At 51.2% G+C, this 21,599-nt stretch overlaps 1 protein-coding gene across 4 annotated transcripts in view; it reads left to right on the forward strand.

Annotated features, from left to right (window-relative positions):
• The window catches only part of ZBTB7C (zinc finger and BTB domain containing 7C), a 93,526-nt gene that overhangs the window by 51,988 nt on the left and 19,939 nt on the right, over nucleotides 1-21,599 (forward strand). The window contains exon 1 of one of the 4 annotated variants that reach the window (XM_015848222.2): nucleotides 11,720-11,950. The exons of 2 other annotated variants lie outside the window; for them this stretch is intronic. The gene's annotated coding sequence lies outside the window, so the exon portion shown is untranslated. Of the gene's footprint in view, nucleotides 1-11,719; nucleotides 11,951-21,599 lie in introns of those variants that run through there. One more of the 4 variants, XM_015848220.2, reaches the window with a different exon arrangement.

The raw sequence follows: 21,599 nt of genomic DNA on the forward strand, positions 1-21,599 counted from the left end.
AGTTCTGATGAGAATTTTTCTTACTGTGGAAAAAAGCCAACCAACCCAACTGACATCTCAGTTTATCCTGGTGAAGTAGAGATAAGACAACAGCCTCCATTTTGTTTCACCGATGTTGTTATTCACGCCTGATGCCTCTTTACTGTAAATCTGGCGTAACTGCTTCCACTTTGGTGACAGCGTTCAGTCAGGTGATGGGAAGGTGGTTTGAAAGTGGCTGCATCTCTTCTGGTTGTCTGAGTGCTGATTGCTGCAAAAACAAACAGGTGGGGTAAGCAGGGGTCTGCAGTTGGTGCTGTGTTGCCTACCAGGACCCCATCCATTGGATAGGATATACTGGATAGTGCTCTGCAAGCAAAATTATTTCTTTTGACCTGTCATTAAGGACGTTCATGAAATGGGGTGAGAGGTGGCAGTGATGTGTGCTTTGTGAGCTTAACGGCCCATTTTGTGTTTGTCTGGGTGGTGCGGGAGCAGTAAAGAGCCCCGTGCTAGTGTCTGTTATGATAAGTGAGATTTGGAAGAGGTTTTCTGTCTGATAGTCCATCTAAAGCTGTGGGGAAATGCCATTCTAAAGGCTGTTAAAACACAATTGCTCACTGATTTACACAGTCAAGGAGTGCCTCTTTAGTACGAGATGTACGCCGAATAAAAGCAGCTCAAGTGGTGCTTTTAATAAATAGATAATGGAATGGCATTTCATCTCCTGCTTTCATCCATTATGTTGGTGGAAGGTAGCGTATCCCTCTGACAGATTCCACGATAGCAGAACCCAAAGTCAGAGCTCTCTCTTTGTATCCCTCTGAAGCAAATCGTGTGCTGCCAAAAGGACTGAGGGCTCTGCCAAGCCGTGGTGACCATGCGAGGTGACACGGGGAGAACCAGCTGGGACGGCACCAAGATCCATTCCAGCCCTGGTTAGGTTTGGTTGGGAGGGAGGGTTGGTGGCTCTGCCAGCAGCTCTCTCCATGCCCTTGGGCTTGCCAGGAAGCTCCATGTGGCCACAGCTGGCCGCCAGCATAGGAAAGAAACGGGCCATGTTGGGAGGCAGGAAACAGGCCATTTATCCTGCCATGCTCATCCTTGCTTGCTCATTGTTTCCGTCAAAAAGCCAGCACTTCTCAGCTCCATGAATGAACCCAGTGTTATGCCTCCAAAAACAACTCGGCTGCTGAAAAATAAGAGCTGCTGTCGTCTCCGGTCTGCTCTGCTCTGCTGTTTTTCCCCATTTTTCAGGAGAGAAGCATTTTAGCTCCTCTCCTGATGCAGTTCAGCAGCTGGGAATGAGGTGAGCTTGCACTGCGTCCATAGCCAGCTCTCAAAGTGCTGGCTGTGAGCGAAGGGCAATGAGAACAATTACCAACCAGAGGGAAAAATCATCGGGGGAAAAGGTAGGTGAGGGAATGAAGGCAAGCAGGAGCAGAGAAAGGGGATAGTGACCAAATGGGCATCCAGGGAAAGCCCCTGGGTGCTTCTCATCACCCCATCTTGTAGCACAGTGATGAAGGAAGCCATGCCCATGAGAAAAGGCTTTTACAACTGCTTTCATCAGTGAATATTCCATATTCCAAAGCCTGCAATAAGGGTCAGATGTTGTATGGGAGTGGCAAAGAGCTATGAATTAGCAGGCAGATGTGAGATTTGGAAGGGAAATGAAGCCTTCTTCTCTGGGGTTTGTAACAGTGCTGAGCTATTAGGGATGAGAGCACCTTCCTGGAAGCCCAACAGGGGCTGGGGCTGTTGGAGACTGTTATGGCCCCTGGATCTGAGCTCACGCTGCAATGCCAGGCTGCCAGGGCTCTTCCCATTCCTGCTGGCCTCATCCGTGATGCTTTGCTCCAGGGAGTGCTGCCAGCCAGCTCAGAGAGGGTCTTTGAAGCTCTGCCCAGGGTAGGGCAGAAACCAAGGAAAGAGCAGAGATTTTGTAGAGCCAGCTGGCTGGGCCACTTGGTGCTCCCACAGAGGCTGGGGAGGTGGCATGCTGCAGAGGAAGGCTGCAAAAGAGGGCAGAGAAGCAGTGAGGCAGTGGGTGCTGCAGGCATGAAGCAGCAGAGCAGAAGAGAACCCATTGGGTCACTGCAGCCTAGAGATCTAAAGTCCAGGAACATCACCCACCCCGACCTGTGAGACTGCTTACCCCAGGACTCCTCTTTTGGGGGCAAAGTGTCATAGAACCATGGGATCATGGAATCATTAAGGTTGGAAGAGCTCTCCAAAGTCATCAAGTCCAACACCAGCCCACCCCCACCATGCCCATGCGTAGAATTGTTGAGGTTGGCCAAGACCTTCAAGGTCATCAAGTCCAACCCCAACCCATCCCCACCATGCTCACCCAGCACCCAGGAGGAGATCAGACAGCCATCATGTTGCTGCCCTGCTCCTGTAAAGCCCTCAGTTGCCTTTTTGTTTATCTGCTGGCTTTGTCCATTCCCATCATCTGGTGGTGGAGGAGTTTTTCAGTAAGCAGGCCCAGAGAGCAACAAGGCCATGAGATAAGCACCACCACTGCGGGCAGATTCATTACCTGCTCCAGTCTGAACCAGGAGAGCGGTGAGCCTGCTTTGCTTCACCTTTTTGTTAAGAAAAAAAATGCAACACTGGGATTTGGAAAAAATCAAATTGAGGCACTTTGTACAGGCTACAAACCAGTGCTGGAGTAAAACGGACTCATTAAAATACAAATTATTTAAGAGAAAGAACGGGAATGCCATTATGCAAAGTGTCACTGACTCATTTTCATTTCACAGAGCCCAGGCTGCACTTTGACTGCACGTGATAAATGGGTCCTTTCTCCTCCTCCTCCTTCCCTGTTTTTTTCTTAATACAAGGGGAAAAAGACACAATTACTGCCTGTCTGCTCTTCAACCTGTTGAAAAATCAGGCCCTGCTGGAGCAATCAGAGTGAAACCTTCAGGGAGTCCTTTAGGATCACCTTTAGGGTCAACCACTGCTCCACGTAGCCTTTGGCCACGGGGTACCTTTGTGGCATCACCACTCATCCATTCATTCCATTGGGAGAGCTCCCATTTGGGGCAGAGTGTGTTGGGGAGCACTGAGGGTCTGCACTGCTACATGCAGAGGGCTCTGGCAATGCTGCATGAGCATTTCCACCCCAATATGCTGAGTGCTTACACAGCAGCACCTGACCTGAGCCCGACGCCATGGGCCATTTTTCCTGAGTAAGGATTAAAGACAAGAAGCCTTTGTCTGCTGCGGTTGATGTTATTGTTTCTTTTTCCCTCTTCTAAATAATTTGCTCTGGCTGCTCTGGCTGGAGTGGGGAGGTGTTCTGCCTCATCAAGCGTTAATTGCAACCGAGGGGAGCTGCTGGTGGAGCCTGGTAGTGCGGGGGCTGAGGCTTTCTGTGAAGGTGCTTGGGAAATGCTAAGGAAAACGTGCCGGGTGAGGGCAATGGGAGGTCGAGACAGTATCTTTCTGGGGAAGGGTCTGCATTGTACGGCTCATCCTGGCTTTGCTGGGGGAGAGAGAGATGCACTTGGGCAGCTTGTTGAAACCCGTGAGGAAAAGGTTATTCAACAAAGGTGGTGGGCATGGAATAGTCTGCCCAGGGCAGTGGACATGGAGAGTACTCACAGCCATAGGGTTTGGGTTTGGGTGGTACTGTCTGGGGCTGGGGATTGGATTTGGTGATTCTTAGGGGTCCCTTCCAGCTTGGGACATTCTGTGGTGCTATGATTTTGTGATCTCCAGCACATGGAGAGCAGGTACTCCAAGCTGAGACCCTACATTGTCTTTTATTTTGGAGGAGATCTCCTCCAACCCAAGCCATCCTATGATTCTATGACCTGTCCTAAGCAGCCCAGTAAGACTGCTGATAAGGAGCTTCTTTGAAGAAGGCTCCGCAATCAGCATAGCTTGATTTCACCAAAACATGGTGGGATTCTCCTCTCCAGAGAGGGATGATGCAGTGGCACAGGCTGCCCGGGGAGGTGAGGAAGTCCCTGTCCCTGGAGATGTTCCACAGCCATGGAGATGTGGCTCTTGGGGTCTGTGGGTATGATGGAGCGTGTGTTGGGTGTGAGGGTCTTGGAGGTCTCTTCCAACCTTAATGACTCTATGGTTCTATTTAGGGTCATGGTGGGGGTGGGTTGGGGTTGGGGATCCTGGAGGTCTTTTCCAACCTTTGTGATTCCTTGATTCAGCCAAAGTGTATTTTTGCATCCAAGTTTGAAACATTTTGTAATGTCTGGCATTAGGTAAGACTTTGATTTAATGCCTTATCTCTTGAATTCACCTTCAGCAATAACAATGTATTCTAATCCCCAGCTCCCCCATGATGGATGGGGCCTGCTTGGGTTAAACATCTGCGTTTGGAATCATCCACCCCTTCTGTTCCTGAAGCAGGAAAAGTCAGCACCCACCCACAGCTCGGGGCAGTGCTGCTGCTCGCTGCCTCACAGGACTGAGTAGCTTCTGCTTTTCTCAGGTAGAAGAGTGAAGAAAAATAACAGTAATCCTTGAGACATGGCAGCACACTGCTGGCTTCAGGGGGAGCTGGTTGATGCCTGAGAAAAAGGAGAAGAGAGGTGGTGATGCTAGTAGGATGCTCGGTAGAGTGCAAGTGGAGTGCAGAGAGGTGCTTCATGCAGGGCTGCTGGAGCCTTTCCATTTTCTCTTGCTTGCAGGTTTATAAAAACCTTTTCTTTTTGCAAGGCTTCTGGACTTGGAGCCATGGACAAGAATTGGATTTCAAAGGCTTTGTGCTGCCTGTGGGGATGCTGGCTGCCTCCATGTGCTTGTCCCCTGAGTGCCACAGAGCTTCTTACCTAGCAAAAGCATTGTGTTTTCTCCAGGGATGTGAAAGGCCAGATGGAAATGTCTGTGGTACAAGATGCTGGATTGAGCTTTAATTGATTTCCCTGGGGACACAGAGGTCAGCATCAGAACTGAGAGAATCATAGTCACAGAATCATTAAGGTTGGAAATGACCTCCTAGATCCCCATGCCCAACCCTGACCGACCCCACCATACCCACTGACCACGTCCCCAAGTGCCACATCTCCACAGGTCCCAAACACCTCCAGGGATGGGGACTCCCCCACCTCCCTGAGCAGCCTGTGCCACTACATCACCACTCTTTGAAGAAGATGCTCCTAGTACCAAGCCTGAATTCAGCTCTGCTTGAAGCCCAGGTGTGGGCTGGCTCCTATGCACTCTCCTGTGCTTGCTGACGTACCTCTGGGATTTATCTCCTCTCCCAAGCAAGTGCCAAAATTCTTTTCCATTCCTCTTCAAATCTGCCATTTTAAGTCTCGCTTGGGCAGCGTGTGTGGAGCAGTGGGACCGGAGCAGAATGTCACCTCCACTCCTTCCACCCAGGCACACTGCAGCGAGCTCAATGACATGCCTGACCCAAAACTCATTTTCCAGCAAGGCAATGTGTCTCCAGAGGTACAAACTCCTCATTTCTCACATTTTCATGGCCACAGCTCTCCAGGTGATGACCCCGGCCAGCTGCTTGCCTGCCGTGGTCCCACTCTGCTCGGATGGCTGCTGGGCTCCTGCTGTTTGTGCAGCACGGAGCTGATTGATCAACAGCAACGCTGTATTTGCTTCCAGATAAGAAAACACTGAATATTGGGGCTGGTATTGAGCCTCCTGAAATCCCCCTGGAAACAGCCCGGAGTCCTTCTGACCGCTGTTTGCAGAGATCAATCGGAGCCCCTGCACGTGTGCTTTGTTGTCATGGCACAGCCCTCCCTTTTTAATCAGGGTGCCGTGCCACTGTGAATCAAATGCCTCACAAAACCTGTCTATTATCTCTAGGCAATTATCTTTATTAACCGAACTTGTAATCAGCTCCGAGAACAGAATCAGGGTTGTGTGGCATGATGTGCTTTCCTCAGAACCCAGCACCAGCTGTGTCTCTGTCCTTTAATTCCTCTGTGGGTGACTCTCAGGGATGTTCCTGTTGTTTTACCCCTTGTCGGTGCTATCCGTGCCAACCTGCTCATCACTCCATCCCATTTTGCATCCTTCCTGGTATTCCAGGATGCATTGAAATGCACAGCAGCAGGGCAGAGCTCTCAGCCAGCTGGTGGAGGGCTCTGGGGAGCAAGCCATCCAAGCCGGCCGATTTAAGTTGTTTATCGCTGGTGGATGCTGTTTAACAAGCTCCGTGGTTACTAATGGACTGGAAAGCACTCCATCCTCCTCGTGCGACACGAGCACATCATCCCGCTCCTTTCCAAACGTGGAGCAGAAGTATTGATTGGATGCTTCTGCCTTTCCTGCATCATTACTTTTCTCCTGCTCTGATGCTGCGCTGCTGATTCACACAGTGGTGGGTGATCCTGCTGGGACTGCATGCCATCCCTGCCCAGATGCATCCAGCACCTCCTTGCTGAGGGTCTGCAGCTGTGTGCAGGGCAGAGCTCCCCCCATGCCATCCCAGCTCTGACACCATCAGTTCTGGACATAGTCAGGTGCCCAAGGAGCAGGAATTCATCTCACACCCACCCTGTTGTGCATCTCTTTGCATTCATTAAGGAGCTGGCTGTTGTGCTGCTGCCCACTTGCTTGGCTTGCTCCTTCCTAGAGCTCCAAACAATCACCCCCGGTCCTTCTGTCTGTAGTAACCTCATCCCTCGGGATGAGCTTTGCCCCCCAGTGCTTCTTGTCATTGCATTCCACATCTCTTTCTCATCCTCCCCCTCTCCCTTTCTTCCCTTTTGCGCAGATTTCTTCTGCTGAGGGCTTCTGAAATAATAAATCAGGGGCCCTGGGCCACTGGAGATCGCCTGTCCTTGTTAGCGGCGTGGCTGCTGCTGGCTTCAGCTCCCGTGGGACTTCTGCCCTTTAAATACCAATTTATTCCAGCACCAGCTTCGCTGTCAGCCCTCTCCCATCAGGGCACACGGCAGCATGGCTCTCACTGCAGACCTCCCTCCCCATCTCCAGGCAAGGAAATTGCAATTTTCCTCCACCGTGCTCTTATCCCTTAATTGCTGCTGATTCAGCGAGGTGGGAGGCAGTGAGGGGCTCCACCTGCAATTATTGTCGACACGGCTGGGGAGGTGACAGCCCAGCCATGTCACTTTGGGTTTGTTAATAGGTTTGGCTGAGAATTGCCTCTAACAATATTTGTAGCTCTCCCCTTGGGTGCAAGACCACCCATAGCTGGAAACTGAAGAGGTTATCGTACAAATCTGTGCAGGCACATAGTGATAGGAAAATAGGGGGAATGGCTTTCAACAAAAATAGGGGAGATTTAGGTCAGATGTGAGAAGGAAATTCTTTACTCAGAGGGTGGTGAGGCCCCAGCACTGCTTCCCAGAGCTGTGGGTGCCCCATCCCTGGAGGTGCCCAAGGCCATGGATGGGCCCTGGGAGCCTGAGCTGGCACGGGGCCCCCAACCCATGGGAGGGGTAGGGCTCAGGGTCCTTGGGGTCCCTTCCAACCCAACCATTCCATGGTTCAGTGGTCCTGTGATCCTCAAGATCCCTTGCAACCCAGCCATACTATGGTTTCTGTGATCTTCAAGGTCCCTTCCAACTCAGCCATTCAATGGCTCTATGATTCTATGACTATGAAATTCCTTTTCTGCCCTGATGAGTGATATGCCATGCTCTTGGAAGGGCATTCTGCTTCCAGTGGTTGAGTTGGATCTCAGGTCATGGCCTGGTAAGGTTAGATTTGCACCCCAGGAGAGAGTTGAAAGCAATCCTTTGTGTTTATAATATACATATGAATAACATACCCATATGTAATAATAATAATAATAATATAGTATGTGCATAAATGACACATCTCCATGCATTCAGCTCCTGCACTACTTCCATGCTTCCATCCATGTCAAGCTCTGCAGGGAGGAGTGCTGGGATTCACAGCTCCCATCACTGTCTGTGATGTGTTGCAGTGAGCAGCTGAGAAAACCCGGAGACTATGAAGCATTGTTTTGTCTGTAAGAAGACCTTGAGCTGACTTTCTGTCCTTCAGGTCCATTCTTTGGGCAGTGATTTCTGTGCACTAAATTTCTGGTATGAAAGAAACCTGTTTTGAAGCCTGAATGTCCTACGGATCACGATATGAAACCCTTGCATAGATTTAGGGATCCTTATTAGCAGTGAGTGAGGATTAAGAGGAGTTGGCAAAGGAGGAGAACACTCCATAAAGCTTGGAGGAGCTGGGAGTGGGGAGCATGGGGAGCAAGCCCTATAGGAGACTTCTGCCCCACTGAATGCAGATTGATCTATCTGCTCAGCGCTCAGGAAAGGAAAGGAGATAAAGACCTGTCTGCTTCTAAGGCAAATGCCATTTTTCTGCTGAAAATTCCATGTTTGCCTTCCTCGCTCCATCCCACAGCACTTGGCCGGGCCAGGCAGTGAGCAGATAATGAATGTGCCGAAATGCAGTTATTGATATCGCTGAGGTCATTATAGTGAGGGCTCTGCTGAGCTCTCCCATAGAAAAGGGCATTTTTCAGCAGGCTGTGGTCGTGACACCAACAGTTTCATTCTGTATGAAATCTCGGCTGGTGAAGCCCTCGGCCCGGGAGCACTTTGTAAATGCGTTATCAGGAATATATATATGCAGGTCAGCATATATATATATTTATATATATATATATATTTCAGCCAGGAACAGCAAAATGGCTCATTTGCCTCTCACTATTAACGCAACGTTCTGCAAGGACCTGTGGCCTGATCCATGGCTTCTGAAAACAGACAAGATTGTTTCCACCTACGCTGGGGAGCTTCTCGTTCTGGGATAAGGAGAATTTGGGGGATTGTGGAAATGAAAGCAGAGGGTGGGTAACCCACAGCGGGAGCCCTGAGGCAATTTGCTCAGTCCCAGGGGTGGGATGGTGTGGACGGAACCAGTGAGGAGTCGTGATTTCATGGGAGAGTGAAGCAAAAATAAGTGCTGGAGAAATTACAGCGTGGGGAATGCATTTCCAAAGCTGCATGTAGCAATTGCACCAGGGTGGCAAATTGTGCAAGGCACTCTGAGCTGATTGCAATGGAAATGTGTGGTGTGCGGCTGTCGCTGGGATCTGGGTCTATGCTGATGTCTTCCACCTCCTCCTTTTGTCCCCTGGCAGATTACTTTTTGCATCACTTGGGTTCTTATCAGTGCTCACATGTTAGCTCTGGGATGCTGGGAAGGTTTTGTAGCACTGGAGGTGGTGATGTGGGTAACGGAGATGTTCAGAAGCCCTTTGGGCATCTGTGGAAGTCTACACCTCACCCAGTTTCAGCTGTCCCTGGGGTCCCTTAATCAGGCTCTGTAAAACATTTCCATGTTATATCTTTTATTATTAAGGTGAGAGCATTCTGAATAATGCTAAAACAACATCTGCTCATGTTTGGGATTTATTCCATGTCCATTATTTTTAGTAACTCTTACCCAATCCTGTACTAAAGTGGACTTGAAATTCCTTCTTAATAAAGAGGAGGTGAGGACTGAAACATTAGAAAGAAGGGACCTTGCTCCTGCCTTCAGATGTGTATCATGGCATTGTAGAATGGTTGGATTGGAGGGACCTCAAAGATCATGGAACTGTAGCGTGGTTGGATTGGAAGGAGGATCCCAACAGCCATGGAATGGTTGGGTTGGAAGGAGCCTTGAGGATCCCAACAACTATGGAATGGTTGGATTGGAAGGGACCTTAAAGATCATCCAGTTCCAACCCCCAGGTGTCATCTAACCAAGTCCTACACATCAAGCATTTAGATGGGGCCCCCAAGTCTTCTCCATCCCAGCCAGTCCTTGGAGTTCATTTTGGAGCAGTTTCTGTGAGATTTAGGGGGAAGTTCTCTTGATGCTTTTTGTCTCTTGCCCAAACTGGTCTTTTTAAATCACATGTTTTAGCAGTAAAATAAGGATGCTGAAAAAACGTTAAACTTAATTTTACCTGTGAAAACATTAAATTTGATGACCCTAGATTTTTCTGGTGGGGTAGAGGTCCTTTAAGCTCTCTCCATGGCATCTTTCCATCCCATTCCCTCACAATGAGAGCTTTCACCCGTCACTTTAGGACTGCGCTGGGCTTTGCAGCTGCTTTTCAGTTCTTTTTTACTGTTTTCCATTCTATTTGCAATCTGCCCAGCCGAGGTGGGGTCCACCACCACCCTTCCTCCTCTCCTTCCTTCTGCTAGCCCTGTTTCACACCCTGCTAGAAGCAGTTTATTCCCTCTTCCCTTACAGCCTTGGGAACCCATTCGTCCCTCCACCAGCCACCAGTCTCTTATGGGAAACAGCACAACACTCCAATGGGAAGAACCCAACCACTTGTGTGGGTAGATCCCATTGGGTCTCATGGGGAGCATCCCTGCCCCATACCCCCCACGCCGGCTCCTCCTCAGCATCCCTTCCTTGCAGCCAACACTCAGCCCAACATCTTGGCTGTGCAGGAAGGTGGTGGGTGGCCGCTGGCACTCTTCCCCATGCCGTGTTGGCAGCCTCTGGATGCTGCCCAAGTTCTTTTGCTTTGCCCTTATCTGGGGCCAGACATATTGTTCGCACCGACGTCTTGTGCTGATTTACCCGGACACTCCTTAGAAACCCGGCGGCCGGAGGAGCTGCAGATAGTGGTTTGGGTGTGGGGATGGAAGCCGCTTATTTTTGTTCCTGCAGACTCAGAGAGGGTGGGATAAGTTTCTGACTCTTGGTTTTGCCTCCTGCTTCAGGGAGACAGACTCCTCTTGTGGCAACAATGCTGATACGCCTCTGGTTGTGATTTGGGGTTTTTCATTATAGCTAGTGATGTGTAACTCAGCGTCCAGATCAGATTTATTGGATTAACATGTATTTCCTTGTTGTTGTGATGCCTTTGCCAGAAAGGAGCCAGTGTTTTATTAACCGTGGTTTTTAACTTTATTCTGGGTTTGGGGCAGGACCTCTAGGACGATCCAGTTTCTTGGGGTCCTTCCCAAAGATGGAGGTTCATATCTCGCTTCCCATCACCCACACATGGGGACCCCGATGTGGCCACCCCACATCACATCCCTGCCTTTGCCAGCCGTCCCCACCCAGTGTCCTGCTCTGAACAAGGGGAGGGACCTGCTCCAAATCCTGTTATTTGTCTTTCAACGCCGTGGCTGAACCCATTGGGTTGCACACATGCCAGGAAGCTGGGTAGGGTCAGGCTGCAACCCCAGCAGAAAGAGGCGGCACGCTCCAGTGAGCTGGGCTCCAGTGGTGGCAGTGCCTGCCAGGAGGGTTTTGGGAAGGGGACAGACCCATAGCAAGGGTAGGATGGGTCAGCTGCTGCTTTGGGGCCAGCTCCAGTGGTCAGGAGGTGGCATCTGAACAGCTTGTGGAGTCAAACCCAACTCTGAACGCCTCCTTGGCATCCTTACTTGGGTCAGTGGTACAAAAAGGCAGCGTAACCCTTTTAGTTTAATGACAGACAGCTTTCAACTTGTTTTGTCCCATTCCGGGTCCATAGGAGCGTGGTTTATGGCAACGTGGAGCTGGGCAGTGAGAGCCTGTGCCCTGTGGTTAAAGCAGAGAGGATGCGATAGGTCAGCTTCAACACAAACAGACCAAAAAAAAGGGAGGGGTGGGGGGAAATCTATTATCTTTAAAAAGAAAAGGAAAAAAAAAAAAAACCCAAGACAAAACAAAATACACTGCAAAGGACTCTGCGTGCTCGTTTTAAAAGGAAACACAAAAAGATCCCGGTAAAATGGGTCCACATCCCACGCGCCGCTCAGACCTTAATAGTACAGGTGGACGGGGAGGGCTGTGTGCCAAATTCTTTTGGTTTAGAGGGAGTGGTGGGAGTGAATTCTCATAACCGCTCCTAGAAAGGCTTAGCCTTCCTCACACAAATCAATGACACTCGGCTCGGCTGCAGGCACCGGGGCAGCTCCGACACAGCCCGGGGGCTCACGCCGGGGACGGCAGCGTCGTCGGAGCGCGGAGCGGAGGTGAGCGGCTGCTCTGCTTCCCCGCTTTGCTCTTCGTTCCCAAAAGATCTCACGTAGGTTGTTTTATCCTTCCCGTGGCTTATGGGGGTGAGGGGAAGCAGCCTGTGTTTCATGCTCGGAGGGTAGTGGTGTTCTTTTCCCATATTGCCCCGGCGCGTTCGATCCCCTGTAATAACCCAGCACCGTTTTCATGCAGTTTTAATTGTTGTTCCAACCCGACCCTGTGGTTCTCTTTCTGATTTACTCGTTTGGAATCGTGAATCCTTACCAAGCCCAGGGATTCTGGCTCTGTATCAACCCCTACACCGCATCTCAGTTTATGGGGTTTCGTCGCAGGTCCGGCTCGGTGTTATTTGTTGCTGTGTTTCAGATGGGAAACAGGGGTGTGAAACTTCTGTGCACGTCTGGGGTGGGCAGCGGGGTGTAGAAGGGGCAGGTGGATCAGATCAGAGCTGGTTCTGTTCGGTCTTGGTATTAGGAGTTAATATTTTTGTTGGGGTTCTTTGCGAAAAAATAACTTGACAGAGAAAAAAAAAGTGAAAAGAGAGAAAAAAAAAAGAAACAGAAATATTGTCATATTTAATAGGAATATATTTTCAGGCTGAAATTACAGCCTCTCCCTGGAACTTTTTGCTGCCTTTTTAACAAAGGCAACGCCCCGGGATGGTGCTGGGCTGTAATATTTCTAACAAATCCTTCCTATAAGGCACTCTGAGCGCTGTCTCAGGGTCCCTCCCCAGTTCTGGACCCTGCCCGGGTGATTTTTGGGGACAGAACCAACACGTCGAGCTGCAGCTTTGTGCAAGGTTTGTTTGAATGGAGATCTGCTGGGAGGAATGCGCTGGGGAAGGGAGAAATGGAGGTGGGAGCTCTCGGTGCTGCTTTCCAACCTCATGGAAGTACTGCAGGGACCTGGAGCTGCCCTACAAAGGTTGGGGCACCACTGCTGTGCCTGGGTGTCCTGTGAGGATGGGATGAGGCTACACATGGTGCCTTCCCCCCTTCCTGCTGCTGGATGAAGGCTGGAGATGGGTTGGGGCTATGGAGAGGCTGTGCCGAATGGGGATACGGAGAGCTAAAGGGTTGCTGTGATGGGACCCTGAGCCCTGGGCTGTGCAGGCTGCAACACCCGCCTGCATCTCCTGCTCCTCTGGGGGCTCCGTGGTGTTCTTATGGGGATCTGCTCGAGCATGGTGGAGGAAATACCTCTTCCATGCATGTGGCAATGGGGTAGACAGGGAGGTGTATGGAGCTGGAGCACGCTCGGGGCTCAATCCTGCTCAGGTTTTCATCTCTGAGTCACCTGCAGATACGCAGCTGCTTCCAAGGAGAGGGGCTTCCTCCTGTAGGGAAGGAGCTGGCTGCTAGGCTCCGTCCATCTCTTCCCTCATGTTCTCTGCCCCATTTCCACGACCTCATTAATGCATTCAATCAGTGCACCCGGCTGAGGCCCTGGGCAGCCTGGCAGTGTTAGCACCGCGTCCTCCTTCTGCTGCTGGTGCTGTTTACTCAGGTGTGGGCAATGAGCGGCCCCCCCGGCGTGCTGCAGCACCCAGTGAGCACCAACCCTGCCAGCGGGGTTTTCCAGCCAGCCTGGGGCCGAACTCCCTTTGAAATTCCTTCTCTAATTAATAAATGAGTGGCAAGTTTCACTGACATAATTCCACAGCGATTGCTCTTAATTAAAGAGCAGCTATTAAAATAGTTGCAGGGCGCTGAAGCCTCTCTCTCTCCGCTTTGTATTCCTCATTGGTTTTCCATTCTGTGCCACCAATTGGATGGATTTTTTTGGGGGACCCCATAGGCTTTTAGAGCTCTTTGCAGGAGGATGGGATGGAGGAGTGTGGGGCTGGTGCTGTGCTGGTTGTTTTCCTTCGGGGATGAATAGAGGGAGGGGATGTAGGGCTGAGATCTTCTGCCAAGAAAGAGTTGGAGGCATCGTGGTATTAGTCAGAGCCCTTTGATTCCTTCCTGGAAGCGCGTGCCCGGTGGTAATGCTGCTCACATGCCCACGTCATTTTCATGTCACTCATGGGAGCAGCTTCCCCTCATTATGCAGCCATTTCTCACGGCTCTTGGGTTATGTTCTTCCTCATCCCTCCAAGAGGGTGTCCCTGCCCTGAGGAGCAGGCATGTGGTAGCCATGATGGCACAGCCTTTTGGGGGAGGACACCACATCCAGAGGCTTTGCGAGCTTCTCCCCCCCCCATTCCTCATGTCCAGCCCTTGGCATGATCCATGTCCTTCTTCAGCTCCATCACCACTGCCAACCCCATCGGTGCCTCATAATGCCCTTGCTGCTCCCCACTGAACAGTCCTTGGTGTGATCCATGTCCATGTATCCAACTGCATCACTGCTGCCAAGCCCACTGGTGCCCCCAGATGCCTTTACAGCCCTGTGATGCTGTCAGCAGCTTCATACCCCATACCCCATGGGATGTCCTTGACCTTGCCTGTCAGCAGAGGAAGAGGAGGGGACTTCTCACCCCATGGCACGTTTCCATGCACGGGGATGTCAAGGCCATCAAATCGCATCCGCATCCCAGACAGTGGGGAGAGGCAGCGTTTCCCCACCCCGCCCTGCACAGCGCTGAACCAGTTTGGGAAGTGGCTCCATGGTGCCGCCGGATGAGGCAGCCCAGGAGGAGGTGGGAGACCACGTTGGAGCGAGCTGCTGGCACTGCTGGGAGGAGCAGGGCGGAGGGATGGAGAGCAGCCAGCTCCCTGGCTGTGCAAACAGCCCACACCCATGTGCCGTGTTTATGCCGCCGAGCCCGTCACCATGGCACTGGGGCACCTCTTGCCAAGGTGAGATGAAGCTGATGGAGCAGCACCTCTGGGAAGTTCTCTGGGAGGTCTTTGGGATCAGCTGGATCTGGGGTGGTGATAAGCCCGGTGCCACACGGGTTCTGCTGCTTCCATCCAAAATATGGGTCCTGCCACCCAAATGGGGGGCCACCACTGGGGCACTTCACCCTAGGGACCAACTCTGTAAGGATATGGACTTGATGATCCTTGTGGGTTCCTTCCAACATGGGTTATTCTGTGGTTCTATAAAATGCCACCTTCACCAAGCCAGGAGAAAATTGGAGAAGGAAGAGAGGGGAGGAGAGGAGATGCTGAAAACGGAAAATGGCAAAGAGAAAAAGACAATGAGGGCTGGGCTGCCTGCTGCCTTTAGGGACCGGTCCCCATCACTGCCAAAACATGGTGCATGCTTGGGTTCAATTCTAGCAGCTTCTGGCCCTTTAATCCTGTTTGGAGGTATATTAAGGAAATCAGCTACTCTGCACGTTGGTTTTCCTATGTGCAGAATTGCTCAGTAGTCACGTTCATGGGTTTCAGTCTGGTTTTGAAAGGAATTGGAGACCCTCCGGATGGAAGTGGGCATAGTGAGCATGGTGGGGATGGGTTGAGGCTGGACTGAATTATAGCAATGGCCTTCCAGCCTTGACTCTTCTATGGATCTATGAGCAGGAGTAGTGAGATCAGGTTAATGGTTGGACGTGGTGATCTTCATCCAACCTTCATGTTTCTATGATTCTGTGGTGTAGAGAAGGCCAAGTGTTCTATCAACCCAGGATCATAAATTCCCTGTTTAGTGCTCATGGTTGCAGGGGAGCCAGTTGCAATATTGGAACCTTTCTGCTGTGCATACACGCACTTTCCAAACAGTTTTGTTGCAATTAATTACGGCGTAATTAAAGCAGAACGACAGCACTAACTAAGGGCAAAATCTTGAGAAACAAATAGCATTTGGGCTGGTTTTGTAATTGCTCCAGGTTCCCCAGATACAAATTACACTGTCAGGCTCCTGATTGATGGGAGAGCTGCACGTACCAACACCTTGGGGCTGATTGCTGCGTGGGCTGGGGCTTGGGTGGCCGTGTAGCACTGCTGTCCTTGAGGGCAACCCCATTGGGATGCAGAGCTTTGATGATTGGACTTGATGATCTTAGAGGTCTTTTCCAACCTAAATGGTTCTGTGATTCTCCTCCCTTGATGCCAAGAGGCATCCCATGGTGAGCAGTGCATGGGTGTCATTGCTTCCCTGCTCTGTGTCCCCCCCCAACTCAGTGGGGGGAATTCAAAGAGCTTGTGTCCTCATCTGCTTCAAGGTAGAGGTGAGCACTTTATTTTAAAGGTCCTTCCCTCCACTCTGCTTTCTGGCCACGCTGGAAATATCGAGCACTGTTGTCACTCTTGGTGTGGGAAAACTCTTTCAAGATTAGAGGAATGGAGTGGGTGTTTTCTCTCTGTTAATTAAGAGGAGTGAAGTCGTGACTTTTGAGCAAAGCAGCCCAACCTTACAGCTGCTCAGAGGTCATCTGAGTTAATGCATCTCAACAAATGCCAACAAAACCCCAAAGTATTCCGACACCGCTGCCTGGCTGGAGATTAAAAATAGGGAGGTATGCTTCTAAAAGAGTCTGGAGTTAGAAACAATGAGATGGGCTGCGAGCATCAGTTGTGACAGCAAAACTACTGCAGCACTGAGCACTGGGGGCTGGGGTATGGGTCAGCATCTCCTAATGTAACCCATGGTGTCACACCAAGGGATCCCCAGTGCACGTAGACAAGTGGAGAACACAAAGCTATCCATTGGCTACAGGTGGAACTGGAAAGCTGTGGTGAAATTGAAAAGCAGTGGGGTTGGGCACCTCCCCCATTGGCTTTGGGTGCTGGGGTCCCCCAGCATCTGTGTCACATAGGGACATGCTGGGCATGGTGGGGATGGGTTGGGCTTGGGGTTGGTGATCCTGGAGGTCTTCTCCAAGCTGAAATGTTCCATGATTCCATGGTCTCCCTCTGGGCTGGCAGCTGGGCTCCTGCTCTGCCAAATGAGAGGCAGCAAGAAGGAGACTCAAGCTGATTAATTTGAGCCCGTGCTGCTCTTATCCTGGTTTCAAAGTAATTGTCTCTCGTGTCCACAATTTTCTCTCCTTACATTTCGCTGCATATTTATGAGGTTTCGGGAGGCTATCTGCAGCCACATTAAACCAATTTGCTCCTTGAAATGTCTGACCTTTGATCTGCCAGCCACTGCCTTTCAGAGCCAGAAAAGAGCCTTTAATAACGTGTCACATGAAAGGCTCTCACTGCGGAGCTGTCGCTGGCAAACCCGACTCTGGTTAATAAAGTATCGGATGAATCAATTATTGCTTAATAATTGTTACCTGTATTTTTGTGCTAAACAAGGAGAGCATTTCTCTGCTCTTTCCCCACTCCCATTACCATCTCCCGCTAGATGAAACCAATAAGACAAATGCATGCATGCAGCTAGAGCTGACAGTTCTCACGCAGCAGCCGCAGCCCCTGCAAGCTGCTCAGCTCCACGCTGGGTTCCTGTAGAGCTGCAGAGGAGAGAGGCTCTCTGGGGCCAGGAGTTAACCAGCCATGCTGGGGACCATTCATTTTACATGCTCATCACATATTGGAAATGACCATGCAGCATCTCCTACTGCTACAGAGCCATTTTGCTGGGAAAAATAGAGGCAGGTCTGGCTGAGCTGTTGTGAATACGAATGTGTGGCTGCAGTGGGTGGGATGCAGGGCAGTTCCTGAGGGGTTGCACCAGCTCATTGCAGCCCCGAGCCCCAAACCATCATTCATAGCATCACCCATAGACTCTGAGAGCCCTTTGGGCTGCAGGCTCTGCACCCGGTGTGATCTTCTTGTTGAGGTGATGGGGGACTTGCTAAGGTTCCCTCCAAACCCAGAGCATCCAGGTGCAGTGTTTTCTCCTCCAAATTTGGATTGCTTTACAGAGACCATAGAATCACAGAACAACAGAATGGTTGGGTTGGAAGGGGCCTTATAGGTCATAGAAGCATAGAATGGTTGGGTTGGAAGGGACCTCAGAAACTTACAGAACCATAGAACCACGCAATGGTTGGGTTGGAAGGAACTTCAGAGCTCATAGAACCATAGAACCATGCAATGGTTGGGTTGGAAGGAAACTCAAAGCTCACAGAGCCATAGAATCATGCAATGGTTGGGTTGGAAGGAACTTCAAAGCTCATAGAACCACGCAATGGTTGTGTTGGAAGGAAACTCAAAGCTCATAGAACCGTAGAACCATGCAATGGTTGGGTTGGAAGGAACCTCAGAGCTCCTAGAACCATAGAACCATGCAATGGTTGGGTTGGAAGGGACATCACTGCCCCTTCAGCTGTACCCTTGTTTTGGGCTGGGTGCTCCTCACCAGCTTAGGCTGCCTGGGGCCCTATCCATGGCCTTGGGCACTTCCAGGGATGGAGCACCCATGCTTCTCTGGGCAACTCAAAGGCAGTTATGCATCAGGTGTTGAGGTGTCTTTAGGCTGGGAAGGCTCTTCTGCTTGACTTTTGCAGAGTGCTGGGGATGGATGCTCACATCCCACATCACTGTGACTTACACCTGGAAAGAGCAGTGATAGCAATTTCTTTCCTGTGCCTGTATCAATCCCACTTCAGCCAAAACCAGCAGCAAGGCCAGTGTGAGTTTCACAAGGAGTGAATCACAGCAATTACAGCTTCTGACACCTGCAGGGTTCCCTGATGCATCACTGTGAACCAATGCAATATCCAGGAGCAAAGCCTCTCTCCAGGTGACATTGGAGTGGCACCAATACCCATCCAGGAGGTGGCCTTGGCAGCACTCTTTTCCATCTCTTGCCTTGCTGCTTCACAACACAAGGCTTTCAGAGAGGGGTAGCGAGGAGTTGGAAAATGCAGGAGGCACCCAGGTCTCCTCAGGCTGCTCGCATCTTCCAGAGAGGCTTCTTGCCTGCCATATGGAAGGGATGACATCCCTCTTGACATCCCCAGCCTGGGAAGTTTTGGGTTTCAGTAGAAGAAGATCCATCTGCACATCTCCTAGCACACATGTGCTGCTTTGGCTTGATGAGGAGTTGGTTGCAAGGCTGTAGGTTTGCAGAAATGCAGGTCATAATTATCATTGAAATGGAACTCTTCTGCTCCCCTGACCGTATCAACAAGGAGAATTTCAGTACAAATCAGTTCACAGAGCAATCTCACCTCCCTGCTCCAGCGTGGGGGATGGCTGAACTTAATCCCATTTACACAGGGCTGAAAGCACCGTGTGGGGTTTGCTGCTCCTTGGGTGGGAGCATTGGGACCCTGCCCCTGGGTGTCAGTGAGCACAGGGATTTGCAGATGCTGTTCCTGCAGCACATCCCTGCCTCCTTGGCCAAGGGGAGCCTCAGGGAGAGCGCATAATTTCAGGGCTGGCAGTGCTGTCTGCACAAAGGTAGAGTTGGTTTCTATGATTACAGGGATAATAGCATGGGAAACCTGGCTGCAGAATGGCACGGGAGCAATTACAGTTGCAGTTCCCTGCAATTATCCCCATGCCCTGCAACGCAGCCCCCAGGGTTGTTCCTACAGCAGCACCTGGGGCAAGACTGGGGGGAGGAGGACTCCAAAGAGGTCCGGACCCAAAGAGGGTCTGGGATTGAGTGAGGTTGCAATGGTCCCCACTGTTCCCAGTACAGAACCAGTTCAGTCGTGCCCAGTGTAAATTGGTTTGTTGGACGTTGCACAATGGAGGGAGGAGGAATGGGGATGGGCTTGGGATGGGGATTTGGGGAAGCCAGGGACTTCACTTCCTTGTACACCCACAGAAAAGCATTTTGCTTCCTTGTCCCTCAGCTGGAGATCTGCAAACATACAGCGTGGCAAGGGGGTGCAATGGGAAGAAACCCATTAGAGCAGAGGTGATGCTCAGAGGCACCTTACCCACAGTGCTGCAAAGCTTTCCTGGAGCTGGTCTGACCCCGGGGTGAAATATCACACCGTATCACACCCTGTTTCACAGCACTGCTTGTGGGCTTCTCTCTATGTGGCTGCTTGTAGAAGAAGTGTGGTTTAGTGGGATCTGGAGTTGATGGGGGATGCATATAGGGTCTGGGGTTCAGGGGGGATGCATATAGGGTCTGGGGTTCAGGGGGATGCACTATAGGGTCTGGGGTTCAGGAGGATGACATATAGGGTCTGGGGTTCAGGGGGATGCATATAGGGTCTGGGGTTCAGGGGGATGCATATAGGGTCTGGGGTTCAGGGGGATGCATATAGGGTCTGGGGTTCAGGGGGATGCATATAGGGTTCTGGGGTTCAAGGAGGATGCATATAGGGTCTGGGGTTCATAAGAATTGTTTGTGCATGGGGTCTGAGGCTCATGGGGGATGCATGGGGTTATGGGGAATGTATATGGGCTGTGGGGTTGATGGGGGATGCTTGTGGGGTCTGTGTGCCCGTGGTGCTGGCTGTGGGCAGGGTGCATCCAGCAGCTGTGGGGCATTGCTCACCTGAGCACCGGGTGCCCTTGGCTCCTGGTGACTCTCATTGTGATGGATGGTGTTGTGGAGAAGCGCTGGATGGAAAATATATGTCAAGGATAAAAAGTGATGCTTAAAGGGCAGGAATAGAGCCTTTCCTGTGCAAGGAGCCCCGCTCCAGTCTGAGCTGTTTCAAATTAAGTTTTCAGTTTCCTAAAGGCAGCAGACAATGCTTCACTCCGTTCTGTCCCTGCTATCATTAAAACTCGAGTGTGTTGTCTGGATACAGTATTTTGACCTACCGTACGAGCTCTAATCTTTTCTAGGACCATTTCTCGCCGCTATCTGCAGCCTCCCCGACCGCGGGGTGAAATACAATCGCTGTCCTCGGGAGCTGCACCTCCCCTTTGTCTTCGCCAAAACAGAGGAAAATAAGCGCTGTGCGAACCGCCTGAATTTCCCCGTCCCCCTCCGCCGCCGCCGCCGTTTGTTGGGCTGCTTCCCCCGCTGCCACCCGCCTGTTGCAGGGGATGCGAGGAGCCTTCATTGTCTGCCGAACAATTCCTCGCAATTTGCTTTTCGCCGTTCCTCTCGGGCTCCTTGAATCCCTTTATTTTTTTAACTCGGCGCTGCGTATTTTTAGCCGGCGCTCCGTCTCGCTGCTTTCCCCGAACTGTTTGTGTTTGGAAAAGCCCCGGTTTTGCTGCTGGCTGTACCTTTGTGGAGCATTCCTCCTCGCACACCAACCCTTCCCTTCCCCTCTCACTGCTGGGAGCAGCGAGCTGCTGGCTTCTCCCGTTTTCCAGCTCTTGCTGGGGTCCCACAAACCCTGCGCCTGCTTCCAGCTGAGTCAAGCCCGTCCTCATCATCTGTGGGATCTGCTGTGTCCCATTGCAAAGGGAAGCTTTGGTTGGATATTAGGATCAATTCATTTTCCAAGGAGTGGTGATGCAGTGGCACAGGTTGCTCTAGGAGGTGAGGGAGTTCCCATCCTTGGAGGTATCCAGTATCCATATCCTTGGAGGTATTTGAGATGTGGCACTTGGGGACATGGTCAGTGGGCATGGTGGGGTCTGGAGATCTGGGAGGACTTTTCCAATGCCAGCATCCCCATGGCATGATCAGGGACCAGCACACGGTGGCCCCCATACTCTGTGTCCCAGCACACAGCTAAGCCAGCTCCCCCTTATCCTCTAGGTAAGGTGGCATTGGGATTTGAAAGAGCTGACTCCAAATGTTAACTCTGCCATGGGCTTCCTACATGGCCCGAGGCGAGGCATGGAGTATCTCTGTTCCTCATCTGTGCAAACCAGGTAATCTCTGTTTTCTCCCACTGTTTATTTTGAGTGCGTGTTTGGAGACAGGCTGCTCCTTCTCTCCTGTCTTGTTTGTACAGCACTTGTGAAGCAACGAGCATCCTGCTC

Source organism: Coturnix japonica, chromosome Z (assembly GCF_001577835.2).
Source record: "Coturnix japonica isolate 7356 chromosome Z, Coturnix japonica 2.1, whole genome shotgun sequence".
In the NCBI taxonomy this organism is placed as follows: Eukaryota; Metazoa; Chordata; class Aves; order Galliformes; family Phasianidae; genus Coturnix; species Coturnix japonica.